The sequence below is a fragment of the Echinops telfairi genome, unplaced genomic scaffold (genome assembly GCF_000313985.2).
Source record: "Echinops telfairi isolate 266 unplaced genomic scaffold, ASM31398v2 ScPeMD7_3509;HRSCAF=4178, whole genome shotgun sequence".
NCBI lineage: Eukaryota > Metazoa > Chordata > Mammalia > Afrosoricida > Tenrecidae > Echinops > Echinops telfairi.
The window spans coordinates 15,037,927-15,064,347 of NW_022107407.1; the positions used below are offsets into that span (position 1 = coordinate 15,037,927).

A 26,421-nucleotide genomic window follows, 5' to 3' on the forward strand; every position below is an offset into this window, starting at 1 on the left:
TCAAGATCAGCATCAAAAACAGCTTCAAGTCCTCCATGCTTTCAGCAACAAAGGTGTGTCATCTGAATAAAAAACACAGACACACAAAGGAACCTTAAACATTTGGTGGAAAAATAGAATTGGAAGATAAAGGAATTTCCCCACAAAGTTTGTAAACCTCTCTCATATGCGTAGGTACTTTCTGTTATATTTCACTTCAATAAGGTAACACACATAAATGTGTCTCAAATTGTTTAACCCCTGCCTTCCTCTTGATAAACAATGTCCCTTCCTTTTCTGTTGTTAGATGCCATGAAGTTGGTTTCCATTATGGTGATCTTATGGATGGAGCGTTGATCTGATCATCTGCCCGACCCTGACCCTCCTCCCAGTGGTTGACGGGACAGAGTGGATTGGATAGGGAAGGGAAGGAAAAACACGGAGAGTAGATAACTGGTGGGCATATTCTGCTGTGGGAATGTGAATGAGATGTCATGTGTCAGGGACAGACAAATCCGATTTCCGATCAGTTTCATTTACTGTCTCAAGCTGCTTGAAACTACATAACAAATAACGAAGACTCTAACGAGGGGCTGTCATTTAGGGTTACTCTGCTTCCCTTTCCATTAACCACCAAGTACGAAATATCATGAATCTGATAGCTTTCATTTTTCCAATCAGCTATTTTTGGCTTCAGTAGGGTAACAACACAGATTTGGAATGAAATATATTTTAGTCACAAAGTCACTTGGCCATTAAATAACTATGGAAATATATACTTAATCTTCCTAAACTAAAATTTTCTCACATTTAAAATGGGAATTCAATGCACTCTATAAAGTCATTATTTACCAGTGGATATTTGCAATACTCTGGATACTTATTGCAAGGATAACACACACTATTTTTGAAATATACATATAGTATAAAAAATTCTTAATTCTTAGGTCAAGAAATTGGACATTGACCATGGTTGGGAGTACTTCTTTCTAATGTCATAAGCATCTCCAGCACTACTTGCTTACTTCCCAGGAAGAACCTCATCAAATTGATCTACTACAGTCATCTTTCGCTCAACTTTCTTTACTATCCTCTCCACTATTGTGTTTCTGCTTTACCCCCATAGAAATGGAACCACATTATAAGCATTCTTGTCTCTACCTGGTTTCACTCAGAATTACATTTGTCAGATTCCTTCATGCTGCAACATACAGTGGAGGGCCAGTAATTTTCATCTTATTCAGCCGCCAGCATCACTTTTGTGAATCGTTTATGACAACACAGCCCCGAGCATCATCCGCATGCTGTTTTGTCTTCCTGCTACAGAAGTGAAACACAAAACAGAAGACCGAACCCACGGGCTTGCAGTTGATGCTCACCTACAGAGAGTAGCAGACATGAAGCATTATAACAGAGACTTATACCTTTAAAACCTAAAATATTAATGTTCAAATTCTTTGCAGGAGAGGCACTCATAGACTATGTCACTCAGTGAGTATATCTAGGCATGTTAATTCATCGTGCTACTAGGGAGGGGCATTTATTGTTGATTTTCCTGGGATTTTAGTTTCTATAAATCTTCCTCCATGTTTCTTGGCTCATGTAAACACACAGACCTATGGGGTGTATGACTAAGAATTTATGGTAATTTCTGGATAATAAATCAATATTTTTGAGTTTGCTAGATAGTTACCAATAACGACAATATTGTTTTATTTTGTTGTGTAGCTAGGAAGAATTATCTCATTGTGATTTTAATTTGCATTTTCTGATTACAGTGGAATTGATTACAAATAAAGTTGTACCTGTTTTATATGTTTATTGGCTAATTGGCTATTCTCTTATTGAAATTGCTTCGAGGTTATTTTTGCTAACGTGTGCTTTTCGACTGATTCATAGGAGTTTTTGTTTTTAATATGTTGGCTACAAATATTATGTTGGGTATATGCATTCTGTGAACTTTATGACTTGCTTTTTAATTCTTTTCTTAGAGTCTTGGCAGTAATGGATATTCTTAATGTTAATGTAGTCATAGTTATCATTATATTCCTTTTTTGCTATTGTTTCCTATGTCATTTCTCATACATTTTCCTGCCCCAAATGTGTAGATATTCTTTTATGTTATTTATGATAAGAATTTTTCTTATCATGGTTTTCATATTTAGATTTAAAATCCAACTATAATTAATTTTTTCACACAAATGTATCCTTAATTGAATACTCTCTCATTCTTCAAGTGAGCTCTTTATTTTTGGTTTTGGTCTAATAGAACTCAAGTTACATTTATGTTTTCTTTGTTGATAACTAATTCATGCGAGGATATTTATTGAAGGGGAAATACACACACACAAAACAAACAACTGATCACTAGTCTAACCTTAGTCATAAATCAAATGTCCATATAAATGTGGGATATTTTCCAGTCTTTAGCTTTAGTCTGTTGGTGGGTTTATTTGTCTTTGTACCAAAGTCACGATATTCTGATGTAGGAATAGACAAAAATGGGAATTTTAAGTGTTGATGCCAAGTATCAACAGTCCTTTCACACTTTTTTCTCTTAGGAAATGTTTAGCTTTCTTCCTTCCCACAGGTATTTTAGATTTAGTTTGTCAGCCTCATGTAAACATGCACACACGGAGAGTGCATGAAATATCAATTGTGACTGATTTATAGGTAATTTTGTTGAAACTAGATATTTTTACATTATTGATTTTCCAGTATATAAACATCATTTAATTATTTAGGCCTGCTTTAACATATTTTAAACGTGATTTATCACTTTATACCTTGTGGCTTTGCATAAATTGTTAGATATTTCTCATAAGAATTTTGTTGTTTTTATTAATGTCATAAGTCACATCCTATCAAAGGATTTGTGCACATCAGTGTGTGTTTGGTTAGGTGAAATTTTGAACTCAGCTTTTATCCAGAGAATAAGAGCTTCCTGAGCCATACAAAAGGTCATGTGAGCCTTTGTTCTACTGGAAGTCTCTGTGGGCTCCGGTATATAACCATTAGCTAGCAACCAAGCCTGCCAACTCTATGTGCCACCCAGAGCCTCTCTATGGTATCTACCGTGCTCGGACTTAAGTAGGGCTAGGCGATATCCTTCACTAGTAACTCTGTAACACAGAGACTACAACCACATTTTCAAATAGTATTTCCAGCACAGTTTTAAGTACTACGATTCCAACACGTATTATGGGTAAACACAATTCAACCAATAAAAGGATGGAATTTTTTATCTTATGTTTGATACTTTCAAATTTTGAAAGTTATACTGAAGAAGAAAATACCATTTAGAATAAAAATGAATGTTGCACAATTTTGTTCAAGACACACCCTACCTATAAATTCACATTTATAATCTTCTAATAAAATCAGACTTCTAAGCACATAATAAAATATATATATATATATAATTTTAGAGAAGAAGGAGTGGTCCGATTATTTGGAACAATGACTTACAAACTTTTTCTATAAAAAGGCCAAGTAACAAGCACTGTTAAGCAGTGTTTCAACAGCATCCATGTGCTGCACAAAATTCACTTGGACAACATCCAACTACAAATACGTCTATGGCATCAGCCCCCAGAAAGCCTCTTTGGTAAAGATTCAAGTTACACATAACAATTCATAATAACAAAGGGGTTGCAATGTGACTTTGCATTAAACATCATCATTATTATTACTTGAAAGATGATTTAGTATACAATGTTATTATACATTGGAATATACGCTATAATACACATAATAAGACTTTTTTCCTAAATGAATTTCATATTGTCCAATATAAAAGAAATTTTATATTGTCCTCTATTCTTTGAATATTTCTGCCAAGAAAGAACCAATACATTTATTTTTCTAAATGATGTATACATTTTGAGGTTACTTTATAATATAAAATCTTATTAAATTAAAATCAAAATAATGTTGTTCATTAAGACTGGCACATTAGCTTGATAGTTCAATGGACCAGGGTTTGAAATCTAGCTTAGGCAATTATTGAATGGCCTTGAATGAGTCATTTGACACCTTTAAACTTCAGTAGCCTCATTTATGTATTAATGATGATGAAACTTCATATTATGTACTTTGGACATATTGTCAGGAAAGCCCAGTCCCGTCTTGGTAAAGTGGAGGGGCCGCACAAAGAGGAAGCCCCTCGACAGAATGGATGGACGCAGAGGCTGACACAGTGGGCTCCACTATAGGAATGATTGTGAGGATGGCACAAGACGGCAGTTGTCCCTTCTTTGCGTGCAGGGTTGCTATGAGTTGGAACTGATTGGATAGCACCTAACAACAATGAAGAGAGATTCAAAAAATAAATGAACAAAGCAATAATATTTGCAATAGTCATGCAAAAGATGAAATTCTTAGCAATAAACATAATGAAAGAAAAGAAACATCTTTACATAGAAAACTATAAAACACTACTGCACGAAGCCAAAAGAGACCTACACAATGGAATAAGATCCCATGTTTATAGATAAGTAACCTTAATATTGTGAAAAATATCAATCTTACCTATAGCAATCCACAAATGCAATATAATTTCAGAATCCATATCCCAACTTCATTCTTTAAAGAAACAAACCTTTATTACCAACCTTACATGGGAAGGTAAGAGACACCAGATCCCAAAGAACTCCTCAAAAAAACACTAGAAGAGGATGTCATGTGCTACCTGATCTCAAAATCGATCACACAGCCACAGTAATGAGAGCCATCCAGCCCTGGAACAGGAGAGAACACCCAAGACTGCAAGTATCCATCTGCAGGCAACTGACTGTCAAGGAAGCCAGTTAAACTGGAAAGAGCAACCCTCCTCTAATTGGTACTAGAAAAATTGCATCTCCCTCCGCAGAAGAGTGAAATTGGAACCACACCTTGCACCTTGGACAAAAATGAACTCAAGATGGATTAGCAGCCTTGTTGTAAAACCCAGAGCTGCAAGGTCACTACAGAGAGAATTGGGATAAACTTTATACTAATGGAAACACAAGCAGTGGAAGATAAGAGGGCGCTGAGACTTATTAAAAATAGGACACGCCTGTGCATCAAAAGAGTAAAATTAGAACCTCCCAACACAGAATTGAGAAAAGATATTTAACAATAACACAACTTGCAAACGACTAGTCACTCTCTCTAGAATCCTGCAACTTCAATACAAAACCAAAACAAAGCCAATAGTTCAATTAAAAAGTGAGCAAAGGACATGAACAGAGAATTTATCCAAGAAGACACTCAAATGGCTAACAAACACATGATGAAACGCTTGTGACCACTAGTCCAGGCCTCCAAAAGATGGACACCAAACAAACATTAGTTAACCTATTATGTTCCAAAGGATCGTGTCCTAACTGGGCAGTCTTTACCTACTTTCTATCCATCCCCTGGTGACTCCGGCAGCAAGCTCTAGACATGCTGGATATTTGACTCTCTCCATTCTAGGTGCACAACACCCTTCAATAACTACATCAGAAGTACCCAAATTGGCAACCCCACTAAGCGAACTGAATTTTCCCTTAAACTCATTTGTAGCAGATTTAAGGAATTGAAATACTTCTTTGAATTTAAAACTGAAATGTCCTGGTGGGAAAAGAAGTAGACAATCACTATTCCAAGGTCAGGGAATTGATGTGTGTGGGAGTTTGGGTTAGTTTAGACCTAGGGCTTTGAGGATGCCCAGCAAATGGTAACCAGGGACCAACATACACTTGTTCCCGTGCTCTGTTTCACTTTGGTAACACAGATTAGTCTACCAGGTAAGGCTCTGCCTTTGTAAATAAGTGTTACTGAAAGTGGTGCCTGATATGTTAGGCTGGGCTGTGTAGAGAAACAAAAATTAGTGACAATCCTCTATGTATAAGAAAGCTTTCGATCAAGAAGCAATTTTATATTAAGATGGCATCCCAGCCCAGTTCAACGTAAGTACATAAGTACAATGCAAGCTGGGATCCTCTTCCCATGCACGTAGCTGCAGGCTGTTGACACAGAAAAGTGAGCCAGATGCAGGAAGATGACAGGCAGCTGGTGCAGAGTTGTATAGGTCCAAGCTGATGGAAACAGCAGGACACTGACAGCTCTCAGGGTTGAGTGCCCACATGAGGCTACCCTGGAGGCCGGCTGAGTCCCAGCAAGCAGGAGACACAGGAAGTTCCCAAGTTTCCCCTTATAATAAGTCCACCCTCAGGGAGGCATGACCTGATTGATAATATTTTCATCAATACTGTAGTCAATATAATAAACATATTCAATCTTATTTTATCAAATTCATGGTTTAAAATATAAACATAGCTGTGATTTGTTCTTCTTTAGCAGTGATTTGCTTATCTTTTCCATACATGTGGGGATTCGTTTTTCCAATATTTTAAAGAATGATAAAGTATCAAGTTCGTATTACAAAGAGGCCTCAAAAGTTCGTGAAACATTCTATTATCTTTTAACTCAATTTTTTAATGACATTTTCACAATGTTAACTTTTCCTATCCAGGTGTTATAATGAATTACATATTGGGCTGCTAATCTCAAGGTCAGTGGCTCTAACCAGCCAACCCATTCCTCCGAAAGAGACCAAGGTTGCTAGTGCTATAAAGCTTTACAACCATGTAAACCCACAGATCAGTTCTACTCTGCTCTGCAGGGTTTGTATGACTAGGAGAGGACCCAGGGGCAGTAACTTTTTGCTTGTTTGTTTTGTTTACCCGTGAGCATAGTAAATTTCTTTTATGTAGGTATCTTTACTTCTCGTGGTAGTCTTTTATAAATTACTTCCGATTGCTTCGTTGTATTCTGGTTAGATTTTAATCATTAAGCATTTTACCTTTTCTTGGACTATTTTAAATTGTATTGTTCTTTTGACTATATTTATTTACTTACTTTTGGTTCTCTTTGGCAGTGTAAAGGAGTCTGACTGATTTTTATGTTGATCTTACATCCTATAATCAGAATCACATCACTTTCAAAAGAAGATAGCTTTACCTCTTCTCTGACAATTTATTTCCGTTTCTTGTCTTAGGGTCTGGCTAGGACTTTGAATACAGTATCGTGTGGAGGTGGTAACAAAGCACACCTGTGCTGGTTCCTGCTCACAAAGAAATTATTTTAGTCTCATTTTGGTGATAATAATGCTTACTGTTGATTTTATATATATACCTTTAATTTCGTTGAAGGATTTTATTTTGTTCTTATTTACTGAACATTTTTAGGACTATTAGGTGTTAGATTTTCATCAACTGTTATTATTGCATTGATTGATATGATTATGTGTCCTCCTTTGTTTTGTTTATGTAATAATTTATGCTGAGTGTTTTTATTAATTTTTGATAAGGTGTCTTATTATATAAGATATGATTTTATTGAGAAATGTTGTCTCTTTGATCATGAAGTTTGGCATACAATTTTTTTTAAGTGGGGTCTTTGCCTTACTTTCGTATCAGGGTTATGTTTGCTAAATGGGATACATTTAGAAGTATTCCATCCTTTTCTATGCTCGAAAAAATAGTTTGAATAGAACTGATATCAACTATTTTCTGAATTTTTGATAGAAGTATCTAGTGAATGTTTCTGTGCCAAGACCCACATTCTCAATTTCACACCCTACTACACAGCCATGGTACTCAAAGCAGCCTGGTACTGGCAGAGCAACATGTACGTAGAATTCTGAAACAGAATTGAGAACCCAGAAGTAAAGCCATTCAACAAGGGCAGTTGATCTTTGACAAAGGGTCATAATCCATTAAATGAAAAAGAGATCGTCTTTTCCCCCCCAACTGTTTTATGGGCATATAATTCACATACCATGCAATTGAACTGTTCAATCATTCAATCACATTTAGGGGAATTGTACAATCTTCACCACACCTATCTTACATCCCACCCCACCCCTGCCCCTCCCCTCCCCTCCATGGTCATATCACCTTAAAACTGAGTTGTGTAATCACTATCAGATCCAAAGCTACCTCCCCTGTACGGGTTTCATTGTTTACTCCTGAAATCCCCTTTCCTTCCCTATGCCCATCCCCCATCCCTGCATTCTCGACAACACCTTGTATTAGTTATTATCATTATACAACCAGTCCTCCTTGCTTCACAGCTGAGAAACCAAACAGAAAACAATGAAAGACAAATTGCACTAAGGTGATAGGATAATATCATATTAGTATAAAGACAAAAATACAAATGATGCATAAGAGGGAGAAGACCCCCATCAACATTCAAAGAGCCATGGAAGAAATTTCTGTCATGGGACAACAAAGGGTTACTTCACCCAATACAAATTCAGGTCATGTCTATACAGAAGTCAACTGTCCGGGTACTGTGTTTGATCCCACATCATCAAGATGACAAGGCTCTCTGCCTGATAGTAAGGCTGTTTGGGACTCTTACCTCTGGCAGCAGTGGATCTGCCAGCAACTTGGTTTGATTAGATATTCAGTAGATGCCCTAGGTCGATTCTGCCCAACCACTGCACCTCCCATCAGAAAGCCTCATCCCACTGACAGGGCTGCCTCCCTCCCTTGGGTATCTCACACCAGATCCACATGGCCATCACTCAGCAAATGGGGATCATCTGTTTAACAAACAGTACTGGGAAACTGGCTATCCAGCTGCAAGGAAATGAAACAGGATTCAGATTTCACACAATGTACAAACACTAATGCATGATGGATCAAAGACCTAGATGTTAAGCATAAAACTATAAAGATTATCAAAGGAAAAAAAGGGATTAACTTAGGTATCCTAATAAATGGCATAAATACTCAATTGAATATTATTAGAAAAGGACAAAAGCAGATATTTAAGAACTTAGGTGCAGCAAACAAATTAATCAAACAAGTAAAATGAGAACTGAAAACGAGGAAAAGCTTGCCAATGCCACATCAGACAAGGGACTGATCTATAAAATTGATAGAGAATATGTCAGCAACAAGAGACCAATTATATCATTAAAAAATGAACAACAAACATTAACAGACAAATCACTAAAGAAGATATTGATGTGACCAAAATCACAAAGAAATGTTTGCAATATTTAGCCATTAGAGAGACGTGAATCAAAACAATAGGATAGCATTTAACCCCAGCATTTATAGAAAAGTTAAATAAAATCTGAACCTCCTACCCCAAAATAGAAAAAAACAAAAAATGGTAGCAAGGATGTGGAGATACTGAAACCCTAGCACAATGCTACTGGAATCATCAAATCGTACAAACCCTGGTAAAAACGCTCTGGTGAGTCCTTAAAACACTGGAAATAGAAAGGTAATATGATGCAGCAATCCCACCGAAGAAGGAGCTGTGACATGAATATGCACCTGCACATACATTTTCCTTAGAGTATTATTAGCAATAGTGAAAAGATGGGGACAACCAAACACAACCAAAATGCCTATCAGCAGTAAATGGAAAAACAAACTATGGTATATACAGACAATAGAACACTATCCAGCATTATAGAATAATAATGAAACTACAAAATACTTCATAACATAGAAGAACATGAAGTGCATTATGTTTAATGAAATTAGACAAACACTAAAGGCCAAATCTTGGATGATATCAGTATTATATTAAAAAAAAGTTTTTCAAGTAGCAAAATCCCCTCTTTGATGGTGCCCAGGGTTGGGAGGCTAAACTGGATGAAGGCAAGGAGCAAAGGGGAAAAGCAGCAAAGGGGTCAAATCTAAAGACACTGAGAGAAACACGTGATTAAAAAGCAATTGAGCAAGTGCTGCTGCTTGCGCAAACCAGCAATAACCATAATAACAACAGTTTATGAATAACTAGATATGTAATCTGAATAGGTGTGGAACGGTGCATAGGACTTTATCCATGGACACGTAGCCCTGACAAAGGCTATTTCTACATATGAGTATATATCTAGATGTGCTACAAATATGTTCATAAATTTAATAGAGCAATAAAAGGAGAACATGTAAAAAAATTTCTAGACATAACCAAACAGCTTGAAGGAATGAGTCCCTAGACATTAGAGTTCAGGATCAATGTCAATTAGCACAACATAAATCACAAAGAAAATGTCATCCTACGTTGCTACTTACTGCGTTTGTTCCCGCTTGTGAGCAGTCATCTAAGGTGTTACTACTGGTCTTTCGATGTCCAGAGAAAAAAGGGTGAAGAAAATCAAGAAAGTGTGGGTATAACTAAACCAAAGGACAAATGGACCGTGCACACCACATATGCAGACCAGGCAAACTACCTGATGCTTGACTCCCCCTGCTGTCCACATTAGAAATTCTTGGATTGATGGGGTGAAAAATGTGAGACAAAATTCAAAATTAAAAAAGACAAGGCTCACTTGTCTGATACTGGCTGGTAGAACCCTAGATTCCATGGGCCTTATAGTCACCTTCCACTTGAACTCAACCAAATGACTCAACTTTTATCCAAATAATAGACAGGGTTATAGGGTAGGCAATAACACCAGAGTGGTAGTACACTCCTTATAACATTCAGCCCTTTGAGATGAAAAGGGTACCATTTTCTTAGAGGCGAAGCTCAGAAGGCACAAAGAAGGACAATTCTACTTGGGAATTGAAGAAGTGGCTAACGCAAAGAAGAGCTGGTCTGAGTGCTATTGCTATTGCACAGTGAGGATTGTAATTAATGTCATGAAATAAAATATATATGAATTATTCAATGGAAAATTTCACCTATAAAGTATTAAAAAGAAAAACTAGCATTTAAAAACAAAAATATGTAAAAAGCATTATAGAAGTTAGATTACCTCTAAAGTTTGATTTATTAAATAATTTTTATTTAGTAAATAACATTTCCCTTGGTATATTTTGACACTGCATCTTTCAATTCTAATTGAAGACAAGCCAAAATTTATTGCAAAACTATAAAAAATATATCCCAGGAAAAAGCAGATAGATAACTCAGGATTGTCCTATCATAATTAGAAGAGTCTTGCTGCTTATGAACACCTGTTCATGGGTCTGTGTCATGAGCAGTGGAGATCTTCACAGAAAAACTAGAACAGAATAGGGTTTACAACTTCATAAGGTTAAATCTTGATAAACAGTGAGAAATGCTATATCAGGGAATGTATGTAGTCACTGGGTCTCATTAAAGCAAAGAGTCATTCATAAGCATATCGAATGTAATTTCTGTTATTTTTCATAAATTATATAATCTTTTTCAAGCTTGTGTGAATAAAATTATAATGTTGATTATATTAAAATTACATTCTGAGTTCCATTTAATTGCTAATTAATTAACTAATTAATGAATTCAACAAAGATTTATAGAGGAACTTCTATCTGCCTAGCATTACTCTAGGTGTGTGGCAGATATGAACATGACAGCATGAAGCCCAGTGGTATAGATTTTATTTTATAGCATAGGAGGAAGTACATAAACATATACATACGATAATGTTAAATAATAGTAAGTGCTATGTTGAAAATGTTACAAGAGTATAAGCAGAGCATTTGAATGGTCAGGGAAGGTCCAAGGAAGTGGTATATTAACAAAATCCACAAAAGCAAGTTCAATGGAATTCTGAAATAAGGAACCAAATAATACAACATTTTAAATTTCTTTTTATTTAGAAACACATTTCCAACATCCATGAACTAGAAGATCTATTTCAGGAGAAAGCGTCTGTCACTCTGTGTAAAGTGCTGATCCAATCAATATCAAGAGACAGTGCGGAACCCAATGAGAAGACTTGTTTGGTTGGGTACACAGGATGAAAGTCAAAAAGTTGAATACATTCACAGGAAGCACTTTTCAAAAACGCACAGTATGGATTTGTTCTCAATCCACCTAGCCACATCACCTTGTCTTTAGATGCCTTTTTTATGTCCAGGAAGTTTTCTACAGTGAATATATAAATGTTATGACCCGGTGATGTACATACATTTTTCATGAAGGACAGTCAGATAAGATAAGCCTCAATACTCAAAGCCAATTAGCACTTTACGAAATGATAACTATGGTTATTTCCGACCCCTAAAGGTACCTTCAGGAATCTCATTTAGTATCTCCTTCAGGAGACCAGCACTTTAGGAAGCCACTTTTGAGCTCATCTCTGGACTTAAGTTGGTCTAATGTGATTGGAGGAAGCCTCACTCGTTCGGGAAATGTGTAAAAAGTCTGTGAAGGGAGGGAGGGGAAACATTCTCTAGAATTAACGAAAAAGGTGTAGGGTATTTATTCTAACCCCCTGCAACTGCCATTGCCTTGGTTCCGATGCATAGTCACCCAAGAAAAGAGACGAGAAATGAACTGTAGGTTTCCTACACTGCATTTTATGACTAAGGACAAATGCAGGTAGATATTCAAACTGACATGATTTGTAAAACAAGTACACCTTTCAAATTGTACATTGCAATTAGAGGTGTCGTTTTTTAGTTTCATATAGTATGTGTAGCAATGGAACTTCAACGGACAATGTATAGTAGAAGGTTTTCTTTTTCTTCCCACTAGAGTTCAGCCTGAACTTTTAACAACATAAGCTCTAAATTCACATAAACCTAGGTCCAAGTCCAGACGTTGTGGTTTACTCAATTAAAAACATCAGCAACATCACTAGTCACTGTATGCATTAATATGCCACATCCCATAATGAGGATAATACTTTGCACCTAGAGCAGTGAAGATTAAATAAAATACAAAATTTGAAATGCTTAGTACAGAAGTTGGCATATGGAAGACACATTAAATATTAGTTCCCTTCCTTTGATGGGATTATAATACCTGCTTTTGAGTTGTCATACATTAGCATCAAATTATGTCAAATTAATTTGTCTCAGGGAAAGAACTGTGATTTCCCATTGTCTAACACTGTAATAATGCTGAAGAAATTTTGCAAATTGTGTCCTTTCACTTTCATGTTTGATTTGGGTTCACAGCCTTTTCCATTAAAAAAAATTTTTTTTAGAGAAGAAAAAATTTTCATACTTACTCTAAGCATTTTACTGAATTTTTAGTTCTTCATGAAGAAGAACTAATTAATAGACACAAGTTACATTAGTGATTCAATGAGCTAGCAGTTGTCTACCAATTATACTTAAATTTTTACATACTCTGTTTGCTATTTTATCTATCACAAAATGTCTTGAGTACTTCACGTAGAAAATGAAACCTGAATTTCAAAGACAAGTGTAGAATTACAAGTGTGATAATAACGAACACATTTTGAAAAACATCTACAGAGATCATTCTTAGTTGCCTTTGGGGGAAAGTTGATTTTTCTAGGATATAGGTCAGAATGCGCTTTTGAAACTTTTGAAATGGAACCTATCCAGGATATGAAAACATTAGCACAATCTTTTTCACATACCTAGTGAGTCATCAAGGTGATACTGTAATTACCTACTTATATATCTTCTATAATGGCATAAACATACATATGCCAAGAAATTTGGAAGATAGCTACCTGGCCAACCAAGGTGGCCCAAAAGAATGCAGAAATTCTGTTATCAGACAGTATCATTAATATTACATTCAAGTGAATTTTAAAATGTAATTTAAAAATAATTACAGTAGTCGATAGACTTTAAGCTGGGCGAAATTCAAGCCCCATTCAGAAGGGGGTGTGGAGATAGTATTCTCATTGTTAGTTTCAGATATATGTTGGCTTAAGCAGAGAATATCAGAAAGATGTTTACTTGTGTTTTACTCACTGTGCAGAGGCATTTGACTGAGTCTGTCATAACGAACTCTGAATAGATTTGTGAAAAATGGGAATCCAGAACTTAATTGTGCTCCTGCAGCTCCTGCACGTACACCAGGAAATAGTCTTTTGCACCGAATAAGAGAACAACACATAGCATAAAATCAGAAGTGTTCATCAGGGTTCTAACTTCCCAATATACTTATCCAATCTTTATACTGTGCAAATATCCCTAAAATCTGAAATATCAGAAGAATGCAGCATCCAGATTGGAGGAAGGTCCATTAACCACTTGTGATACACAGGCAACACTACTTTGTTTGCTGAAAGCAGAAAAGACTTGACATACTTGCTAAAGAGAATCAAAGATTGCAACTTTCAGTATGGATTGCACTCAAAGTAAACAAACAAAATCACTCCTTAACTGGACCAATTGCCACATTCAAAATCAACAAAGCAAACAAAACCAATAAATAGAAACAAAATGTCAACAACCAGATGACACAACCTTTCTTGCTGAAAGTGAGGAGACTTGAAGCATGTGCTTATTGCAGCCTTCACTATGGAGTACAACTCACCACAAAGAAGACCAGAATCCTTACAACTCGACCAAGAGGTAACGGCATGATAAAATAGGGAAAAGGTTGAAGTTGTCAAGAATTTTGTCTCGCTTGTATCCTCACTCAAGGCTCATGGAAGCAGCAGCAGTCAAGAGATCAAAAGACATGTTGCCTTTGGGTAAATCTGCTGCACAAGTTATTGAGCACTGAAAAGCGAACGTGAGCCTGACCTCAAGGAGAGAGGTTGAAACCGCGGCCACCACCATGGGCGCCAGCAGAGGAACAACTGCGAGGAAGGCTCAGGACCAGACCGTGGTTTCTTCTGTGTGCACCCGGTTGCTATGGGGTGAAACTCACTCAATACCATCTAACAAGAATAACAACAACCCATGGAAACAGCTGTCAGGAAATTGAGCATTAGGAATATCTACCACAAAAGACCTATTTCAAGTGCAATTATTGAGGATTGGAATACAAAAGTTAGAAACAAATTGGAAGGCACAGTAGTTGGAAAATAATTTCTTGCTAATAGAAACAAAGTGAGAGATGGAAGATAGAATTTTACAAGGCCAAGGACTTCTTCATTGAAAATACATATTTCAACACAAAAGTAAACTAGCCTCCTGGACTTGTCTAAATGAAATACACAGATGAACAAGATGGTGGGTCAATATCAGCAGCTAAAATGAGACCAGGGACTGACTGTAAGCAGATCAATTGCTTATATATAAGTTCAGGTTGAAGCTGAAGAAAATCAGCTTCAACCATTTTAATATCATTTTAATCACTAAGTTAGGATAGATAAAGTCATGGTCCTTTCATTCACTGTTCATGTGAGTTGAAAAAATGAGAAGGAAAAAACAGAGTCCACAATCTTAATATTGAAAAAATAAGATTGAATCTACCATACATCTGCCAACTCTTCCCTGGCAGTATGTCTTACAGTGGTGGCTTTGTATTGTTGTGTGGCTGGAAGCTATGTCACTGGTGACGTTTGAAAGGTCAATGGTACTTCAAATGCCATCAGGGTCACCCAAAGTGAACAGGTTTCAGCAGAGCTTCCCGACTAAGAACAGGTTATGAAGAAGGCCTAAGCTTTCCACTTCAAAGGAAGTGGCCACTTACGAAAAGCAACAGAACATTGTCAGATACTTCAAACTTCACGAAGAGCAGGGACATGCATAACGATCTGTATTCTAGACATCAGTGAGCTGAAATGGAGTTGTCCTGTCGCCCTTGAACCAGGCTGCAATATAGTTTGCTCTCTTAGTAGTTATGATTGCTGCCAGGAATGACCGATTCAAGAGGACTGGCATCCCATTCATTGTCAAAAAGGACATCTCAAGAACTAGCTTAAAATTCAGTGCTGCCTGGAAGAGGGGGATATCTATCCACAAGCAAGGGAATCAAGTCAATACAAATATTATCTGAATGTATGCACCAATCACTAAGTTAGTAGTGTAAAAATTGAAGGGTTTTACTAACATCTTCAGTCTGAAATTGATGAAACATGCCATCAAGATGCACTGAAATTATTTAGGATTGAAATATAAAAGTTGGAAACAAATTGGAAGGCACAGTAGTTGGAAAATAATTTCTTGCTAATAGAAACAAAGTTAGAGCTGGCAAGATAGAATGTTACAAGACCAAGGACTTCTTCATTAAAAATACATATTTCAACACAAAAGTAAACTAGCCTCGTGGACTTGTCTAAATGAAATACACAGATGAACAAGATGGTGGATCAATATCAGCAGCTAAAATGAGGCCAGGGGCTGACTGTAAAACAGATCAATTGTTTATACATAAGTTCAGGTTGAAGCTAAAGAAAATCAAGACAAATCTAAGAGAGTCAAAATATAACCTTCAGTATACCACCCCACCCCCGAATTTCAAAAATATCTCAAGCACAGATATAGCACATTGAACAATAATCATAGAAGACCGGATGAGCTGTCGGAGGAAAACAAGGACATCCTCCATGAAGAGAGGAAAAGCTCATTTAAAAGAGAAAAGAAAGAAAATAACAGTGCGGATGCCAGAAGTGAAACTTGCTCTTAATCACAGACTAGCTAGAAAATGAAAGAAATTATGAAGTCAAAGAACTGAACAGAAAATTTCAAGGGGAAGCTCAAGAAGACAAAGTAAAATATTGGAATTAAATGTGTAAAGACCTAGAGATAGGTCTTTACCAAATGTAAACTGTCAGCATCTCTTAAATAACTAAGGAAATAATTCAAGCCTTGGTCTACAATATTAAAAGATTCTATGAGGAAAATATTGAACAATAAAGGGAGTGTGGTAGTTATATAATCTGGTGTCAAGCTGTGGAGGGGGTGGAGTCTAGCCTGTCAATCAGGTCACAGCTTGATGGCATTTGGAGGCATAACAGATATAAATAGCTCATTAGAGGCCATACACAGTGTCAATCCCTGTGAGACCTTCCTGTGGACAAGACATATGGAGCTACCCTAGAGCCCTGGAGCTGTAGGAGCCACATGAAGACCCATGCCAGTCCTGAGATGCTTACACCACCACTGGATCCACAAGACTTTCCACCCACTGGCCTGTGATCTTCCTGCATTTGGCATCAGTACATTTGTTTCATGAGTCTGAAAAGGAATTTATAGATTGGTATTGAACATATGGGCGAATATGGGACTTATGAACTTGATATGGACTGGGGTGTTTTCTTAATATTCGATTGCTCTTGTATATAAAGTTCAAACTGTACTGAAGGAATTAGCCAAAATGAGTCTCCAGGAATCGATGAAATACCAATTGGAATGTTTCAACAAAGAAATGAAAAACTTGAAGCACTTACTGGTATATTCCAATAAACTTGGAGGACAGATACTTGGACAGATGACTGGAAGAGATCCATATTTGTACCCATTCCAATGAAAGGTTACCCAACAGAATGCTCAAGTTCTAGAACAATATCAATAATATCAAAAAGAAGTAAAACTTTTCTGAAGATCATCCAGTAACTATTGCAGAATTATGTTGGAGGCAGCTACCCATTTTAGACTAGGAAGGAAGTGTCAGAGTTAGTTTTCTTGTGCCAACATGGTACCTGTAAGAAGGCATGGGTAAATTTGGCCTGTCAATCAGGTCCCCGCTTGATGGCTTCATTTGGAGGTGCCACCAAGATAAATGGCTGTGTGGAGGCAAGCCACATTCTCTGCCTTCACCTTCCTGTTGACTAGCCATGCTGATATCTGTGCGAGCTCTTTGATGCAGCCACCGCCATTGGATGCATACAACTCTGCACCCACCAGCCTGTGATCTTCCTGCATTCTGCATCATTGCATGTGGCTGTGTGAGTCGGCAGAGGGACTAGTATAAGACTTATGGACTTGGATTGGACTTGGCTGGGATGTTTTATTAATGCATGAGTACTTCTTTAAGTAAAGTACTTTCTTCCTAATACATAGACAAGCGTCTCTGTATTTGTTTCTCTAGTCAACCTGGCCTAACACAGGAAGGTTATCATTACTGACGTCAGTGGAATCTGAGCAGAAAACATAGAATACCAAAGAGATGTTTTTGTATTTTATTTATTTTTGTATTCAACTGTCTGGATCATGACAAATGATGGACAGCCTTAAGAAGAATGGAAAGTCCAAAATACTTCTTTGTGCTCATCCAGAACCTGTACATGGATCAAGAGACAGTTTTACAAATAGAAGAAAGGAATATTGACTGGTTTAAAATCAATAAAGATGTAAATCAGGATTGTGTCTTTTTATCAAATGTATTCAAAATGTATTCTATATTGTAATTGAAGGGACAGCATTAATGTCTATATTATAGTTTGTGATACAAATTTTGAATCATGGAGCCATGAAAATATGAAAATATTATTAAAGAAGACCTACACTTTGAGCATTAAAATAACCCCAAACCTTTATGATCAGTATAGTTGAAACAGTGCTGTAATGAATCAGATTATTCATTGAATCATACAATCGGTAATTGAATAGAATATTGAACTTAAATCATTCTATCAGGCAACTCTTTGGCACATCCAACTTAGTGACCAAATACTCCAAAGATAGCCAAAATGGAAGAAAGCCTGGAAATATGGACTTCTGGATAATTAAAACTAGAATGCAGACTGTTGTGATAATTTAAACAATATGTGATAAATAAAAGTATAGAAGTCAGAATTAGACATAAATAATGTTTAAACATATAAAAATAAATATTCACACCATTTACTTTAAGAAAGCATAGATGTTTGACTTGTAAATAATTAATTTTATTTCATCCACTTTTGAGAATTTGCTAGTTAACAATTCAAATATTGGATAAAGTATTTAGAAACATTCTAAAGTATTTTAGAAACATTACAAATGGTTCTAGGATACTATAAAATGACCACACAATTTGAATGAAAATCCAGAGATTTTCTTACCTACAATATAAGAAAACAACCGATACAAATTGGAACATTGCAGGTACAGTGCAGCATTAAAAAACATCAAAATTATTTCAATAATGAAGTGTTGAAAGTATTCCTTTGCACGCCATCAAATTATCAGAAACTGCTTGACTACTTTATAAAAAGGATTTATATTGCCTGATAAAGAATACTGCAAGCAACACATTATTAAAACTATGTTAAACTCTCCACATCACAGCATTCAGTTTGTAATTGCTATCCAGGATGAATAACTAAAGAAAAGCATTTTTTGCTAGTATAACTCAAGTGTGTGTGGAACCACTAAGCATCTTGTTCTCTAATTGGAAGGCATAGCCATGGTGTACAGATATTGAACACTATTTCTTTTAACTAAAAAGAGAAAAATAAACTATTTGAGATTACACATTTTAACGATTTTGTGCTGCGCTGTTGTGGGAGTACTTTAGTTAATGAGCATAGTGTATTATCTCAATTTAGATAATAGGGTACAATTACTCGATATGTGGGCTGTTAATCTTCTGGAATTCTGTATTCTTTGATCCTTTGATTCCTAACTTTCTCAATTGCTCCCTAAGAGTAAAGAAGAGTTGTGTCTTAGTTGGCCATTCACAAACTTTCAAGATTTCTGACAACCCAAAGCCAATGCACATATTGAATATTATCTTTGTAGAATATGTTATGCCAATTGACTAAGTTGGCCCTGAAGCTATAAAGCTTTAGAATCATTGCTTCAGGGGCCAACTTTGAGTTCCACTATTTTAATTTAGTTTGCTTTGTGAAATCCTTTTCAAGTTTCATAATCACCTGTTCCAAACTTTACTGAAATGTTCCTTTGTTCAAGTCTTCCCCTTTCCAAAGTATAGATCAAGACATTTCTATTTTCAAATACGGTTGAGTATCTGGTGGCATAGTGTTTAAGCATTGAACTGCTAACTGCGAGGTCGGCAGTTTGAAACCATCAGCCACTTGCTAGGAGATAGAGGAGGCTCAAAAACCCACAGGAGCCAGATCCCTCTGTCCTCTAGGGTCCCTAACAGTCGTGATGGCTGTGAGGTTTTTTATTATGATCTTGAGGAGGAATAAAGCTTTTCCAAGATAACTAGGAAATTTAGCTAAGGTGAAAAAAAAATATATCCAGAGGAAAATTGCCAAGATATGTGTAGCTATTAACATTCAAGATCTTATGTTGAACAAGACTAAGAAAAGTAAAGATTACACTCCATCATTTACAAAGGAGCCCTGGTAGTATAGTGGGTTATGCATTGAACTGCTAACTGCAGGGTCATTCGTCAAAATCAACACCTGCGCTGCAACAAAAAGATGGCATTTTCTACTCTTGCAATAGAAGTGGACTCCTAGAAACCCACAGAGACAGTGCTACCCTGGCCTGCACAGTCGCTGCGAGTCAGAATCGACTCCGTGGCAGTAAGTGTGAATTTGAGTTTGGGGGCATTGCTACTTCTGCGGAAACATGAAGCTAAGAAACAAACCAGAAAAACCCTGTAAATCAGCATGGCTGCCTCTACGATGAGGAAGAGCGAACTTTGGAATTCAGGTTTGGTCAAGACTAAGGAATTTAACAGGAACTTTGGAAGTCTATGTTCTAAGAGTGAGGAAAAGGGTTTACTCCAAAAGCAAAATCCATTGCTTTCCAGTCAATTCCACATGGTTTTATAAGTATGAGGTTGTTGTTTTTTAAAGTTTGTGGAAACATTATCTTTTAAATCCATTTTCCCAGGACCTTTGTGAAGCCTCCCTATACTAAATGCCAGCTAAGACATAATTTGGTTTCTGATTTAATTAAAATAAGTACCACTCTCGGAAGACCCTAACGCAGAGGAGACGCAGCAGGAGCAGCGCCGACAAGCCCAGGAAGTCCACTCGCCGGAGTAACCTTGCAAGTGGAGACCCTTCCCCATCTGGCGTCAATGATGGACAATGCCGTCATTGTCCTCGTGTACTTTTGTTGTATTCATTACAACATTTCGAGAATGTTGTTTACATGGCCGACTATGTGCCAAATGACCAGGATCTGCTTCGCTGCCCTGACCTGACTTCTGGAATCTTTGAGACCATGTTCCAGAGGTCAACTTCCACATGTTCAATGTGGGTGGCCAGCGTGATGAACGTCACAAATGGACCCAGTACTTCAATGTTGGGACTGTCATCTTCGTAGAGGCCAGCAGCAGCTCCGGCATGGTCATCCGGATGGACAACCGGACCCACCGCCTGCAGGAGTCTCGGAACCTCTTCCAGAGCATCTGGAACAGCAGGTGCCTGCGCACCAGCTCTGCGATCCAGTTCCTCAACTAGCACGACTTGCTCATTGTCCTGGCTGCGCAATCCAAGACAGAGGACCACTTCCCAGAGATTGCTCACTCCTCTACTCCTGAGCCAGGAGAGGACCCCCACGTGACCCCAGCCAATTAATTCATCCAGGATGAATTTCTGAGAATCATCGCTGCCTGTGGAGACGGGCGCCATGACTTTGACCCTCATTTCCCTTGCACTGTGAACACCGAGAATGTTCACTGCGTGTTCAACAGCTGCTGTGGCATCATCCAGCCCAGGCACGTTCCTCAGAGCAAGAAAAACCTTGGGCTGGGTCAGCAGAGGGGCATCAGAGAAGAGGAGAGCCCTCGGGGAGGTGGACTGATAGCATGGCTGCAATTGTATACGCAAACATAGAAACAATTGGGAGGCTATGGTAGGACTGGGCAATCGTTTATTCTGTGTGGGTAAGGTTGTTATGGATTGAAATTGATTTGTTAGCATCTAACAATTACAACAAAAGCATTTTGTATTCCTGCACTGCATTTGTTACAATTTATGAATGAAAATTGAAGCATTATTATGAAACAAAATTCATGGCCTTAGAGTCACAATACCAAAAAATTTGGTAGTGGATCAACCATTTCAAAAGTTAAAATAGGATTACGATTGGATGGTATTGAGGAAAGCTGTATGATAGCATTAGTGACAAACTAGGCTCTCAGAATTGGCAGGAAATGAATTGAAATGTTTCAACCAACTGAAAAAGCACTGAAAACTCTCCCAAATCCATGCTAAGGAATTTGAAGACAGCTACCTGGTCAACAAATTGAAAGAGATCTATTTGTGTGCTCATTTCAAAAAAGATGAGGCAATAGAATGCAGGTATTAGTAAGCAGTATCACTAACAGTCAAGAATTAAAAACTTGCTTTAGATAATTTTGAAAAAGCAAACAATTGCAGCAGTACAAAGAGAGGTGCTGTCAGAATTCCAAGCTGGATTCAGAAGAGAATGTGGAACCAGGAATGGCATTGCTGATGTCAGATGGATCTTGGCTGAAAACAGAGACTCTCAGAAAGATGTCTATTTGTGTTTTGTTGACTGTGATAAGCATTTGACTGTATGGATTGCTTTAGAAAACACTGAAAAGAATGGACGTTCCAGAACACTTGATTGTGTGCATGTGTAACAGACCAAGATGAAGTCATTCTAACAGAACAAGAGTATAACAAATGGTTTAAAACCAAAAAATGTACCTGTCAGGCTTGTATCTTTTCACCATACTTACTTTGCTTACTGAACAAGTAATCTAAGAAGCTGAGCTACATGAAGAAGAACGTGCAGATGACCAACATCGCGTGTTGAATGCCAACAAGGCTCAAAGCCCTTATTAGGGAAGATCAAAGAATAAAGACGTCAGTATAGATTATAACTCAATGTAAAGAAAACTCAAATCCTTATAACTTGATCAATAAATCATGAAAAATACAAAATAGATTGAAATTGGCAATGAATTTATTTTACTTGAATCCACAGTCAATACTCACAGAAGGATCAGTCAGGTAATCAAAGGACAATTGCATCAGGCAATTAGCCTCTTTAAAATGCGAAAGAACAAAGATATTATATTGAGAAATAAGATCTTCCCTTGCAAGCCATGGTATTCTAAATCAGCTCATATGCATAAGAAAACTGGGCATTGAATAACTAATACTGGAGAAGAATTGCTGCCTTCGAATTATGGTGTGGTCAATTATATTGAAAGTGCCATAGACTGCTAGTGTAATTTTGTCTCAAAGGTAGTACAGCCAGAATACTCCTTAGAAAATACTGAGGCAAGACATCTTCTAGTGTACTTTGGACATACTATCAGGAAAGGCCAGTTCTGAAAGGCCAGCATTCATATATATATGGTAAAGTCATCATAAAAAGAGGAAGTCCTTAACAAACTGAATGGGCATTTTGGTTATAACACTCATTGTGAAGATGGTGCATAATCAAACACTGCTTCATTCTGTTGTTCATGGGATAGCAATTAGTCCAAACGAATTGGAGGGCATCTAGAAAACACAATAAAGTGCACAACTTAAGGCTGTATTCATGATATGCTGGACATGCAGATCAGCTTTGAGAAATGCAGAGTTGTTTTAGCGCCCTTAGGATGCTTCTCATTCTGCTGCTTCACCTCCTCACTCCTGGCGCCTGGAACCACTGTATTTACTTCTTCTACAGTCTTCCTGTCCCAGAATATCAGAGTTGGAGTAAGACAGGATGCAGAGGTCTGAGACTTTAGTTTTTCATGTCTTCTTTCATTAAAGCCTTTATATGTTTATTCATAGTGTGATAGTTCATTTAAGTCTTTTAGCTCAATACTATTCCATGGTATGAATGTACCACTATATATTTAATCATTTACTCATTGAAAAATTATAGGCTACTTCCAATTGTGAGCAATGATGGATTAAGCTATTACAAGCATTCATTAAACCACAGTATACTAAAAGGATGGCATTTCCCTGGAATAAGGCCCCTTTTCCCTTATGACGAAGAAGAAGGAAATGGTAAAATCAGGGAAGAAGAGTGCTGTTACATGGTGCAGGTTGTGATCGATGTCGTAAAACATGTGTGCACAATGTTGAAGGCCTGATAGACTTTCTCCCAGGTTTTCTTTCAGAAATCGTCCAGTTTAGTGTCATACGAGGGTGTTCAGTTCACTTGAGTTAATTCTTCTGGCAGATGTAAGCTTTGCACTGACATTCGTTTTTACCTTTGTGGATGCCCAATTGATCCAGCATCATTCATTGAAAATCTGATCTTTTGTCTATTGAATTGGCTCTGCTGCTTTGCCAAAGATCGGCTGACTGTATTTGTGTGGCTCTATTTCTGATTTCTGTATTTTGTTTCTATCTGCTCTTTTGTCAATACAGTCTTGATCACAGTAGATTTGAAATAAATCTTGAAGTTGGATATTGCCAGTTCTTTAACTCTATTCTTCCATATTGTGTAGGTTTACTAAATTTATTTGCCTTCCCTCATACATGTTATAAGTTTGTAAAGATCCACAAAATACTTTGATGAAATATTTATAGGAATACTTTAAATTTATAGATAATATTGGGAAAATTGACATCTTAACAATATTGAAAGTTTCTATTCATGAATATGAAACAAGTATTTCTACCTATTTATATTTATTTCATCATATTTTATATCTTTAAAATAAAGAACTTGAAAATATTTTGTTAGATTTATACTTGTCATATTTGCTGATCATGTAAAAACTGTTACAGTTTTAATTTTGAAATTCAATTGTTTATTACTGGTATACAGAAAAGCAATTGGTGCATGTATATTAATAATAGAGATAAAAGAGAAGAATTTCAACTAATTATATGAATATGGAAACAAAAAAAATGAATGCTACCAATAATTTTATTGTGGTAACAATTTATATTAATCTCTCATATCCTATAATCTTGCTATAATTATGCTTTAGTTCCACAAGTGTTATACTAGGTATTAGTGAGCTGAAATGGACTGGTGTTGGCCATTTAAAATCAGATAGTCATATGGTTTTTATTTTTTAATTTACTATTAAACAGGAGTTAATACTTATATCATATTATTCCATAGTTCAATTACATCAAGCAGAATTGTCCAAATGCTACCACAATCAGTTTCCAAACATTCTTTTGCAGTACTGACAAATTTAAGAGCAGTGGTGTCTCAGTCTTTGTCATAAAGGACATTTCAAGCTCTTTCTTGAAGTACAAGTCTGTCTGTCATAGTATATCTACATATATTCAAATAAATGCCATCAATATAACTATTATTCAATTTTACCCTCAAACCACTAAAGATAGTGAGTGATGAAGAAATCGAAGAGTTCTGCCAAATCCTTCAGTCTTAAATTGATCAAACATCCAATCAAGGTGCAGTGATAATTATTGGCAATTAGAATGTGAAAGTTGGGGGGAAAAAGGAGAACAAGGTGGTCAGAAAAATGGCCTTCATGACAAAATAAAAGCTGAATCATATGATGGAATTTTGCAAGACCAACAACTTCTTAAGTTACAATATATTTTTGAACAGCATAAGTAATAACTACCCATGAGGGCTTCTCAAGGCAGAATGAAATCAAGCTGACACCATCTGTAGGAAGAGTCAAGGGACATCAAGGTCAGCACTAAATCAAGACCAGGGGCTGGCTATGGACCCTGCCAACTCTTCCTCATGATTCAGCACAGGTCGAAGCTGAAGAAAATTAAAACAAGCCCATGTGAGACAAAATATGACCTTGGGTATACCACATTTGAATTTGAAGAACATCTTAAGAACATATTGGATGTATTGATAACTAATGACAGACATCGTGAGGAGTTGTGGAATTACATCAAGAGCATCAAATATGATGAAGGCAAAAGGTCATTCAAAAGAACATAAAGAAAATATCACAATTGATATCAAAAGGGCTTCTGAAACTTATCCTTCATCCCAGAGTAGCTAAAGCAAATGTTAAAAATGAGGAAATAAAAGAATTGAACAAAAGATTTGAAATGGTGACCCAAGAAAACAAAGTACAACATTGTAATGAAATTTTCAAACCTGGGTTTGGAACACCAAAAGGAAAACACTCCTGCCATGTCATACGCTGAAGGATCTATAGACCAAATTAAAACCTTGAGTTGAAATATTAAAAGATTCTATGAACAAACTTTCCAGGTAGTATCCAATGAAGATGGAAGAAATACCCAGATTCACTGTACCAAAATAACTAGTCATTGACAGTCAGCTATTTCAAGAGATAGCATATGATTAAGAAATTATGGTATTAAAGAAAGATGTCCATGCACTACTGAATGCCTTAATGAAATGACAGGCTCCAGAAATAGAATAGCAGTTAACATATTTCTGTGTGCTGAAAGAGCACTGGAAACACAGTCCCTTGTGCCAACAAATTTGGAAGACAGCTACCTGGTCAACTAACTGTAAGATATACATATTTGTACCCATTCCAAAGAAAGGTGACCCATCAGGTTGTGCAAACTAAAGAACAATTAGCATTAATATCACATGCAAGTTAAATTTTGCTGAATATTATTCAGAAATGGTTAGAGAAGGTTAGACAAGGACCTGCTAGTGGTTCAGGCCTGATTCAGTAAAAGACATAGAATAAAGGATATCATTGCTGACATCAGATAGATCTTGACTGAAAGCTGATAATACCATAAAAAATGTTTACTTTTATTTCATGAACTGTGGAAATGCATCGAAATATGTGTGAATAGCAAATGCTAGATAGCCTTGGGAAGTATGGGAATTCCAGAACACTCCATTGTGCTCATGTGGAACCTATACGTGAACTAAGAGGCAGTTGTTCAAAAGTAACAAGGGAATACTGTATGATTTAATATGAAGTAAGATGTGTGTCAGCATTCAGTTTGTGTGTTGAGCAAATATAGAGAAGCTGGGATTTAGTTAGGTTTATTGTGCCAACCTCGCCAATAGCAACATGGGAGATTCATCA

General features: G+C 36.7%; 1 pseudogene; it reads left to right on the forward strand.

The window, feature by feature from the left end:
- The first annotated feature begins 20,618 nt into the window (after nt 1-20,618).
- Nucleotides 20,619-21,310, forward strand: LOC101648788 (annotated as a pseudogene).
- The last annotated feature ends 5,111 nt before the right edge of the window (nt 21,311-26,421 follow it).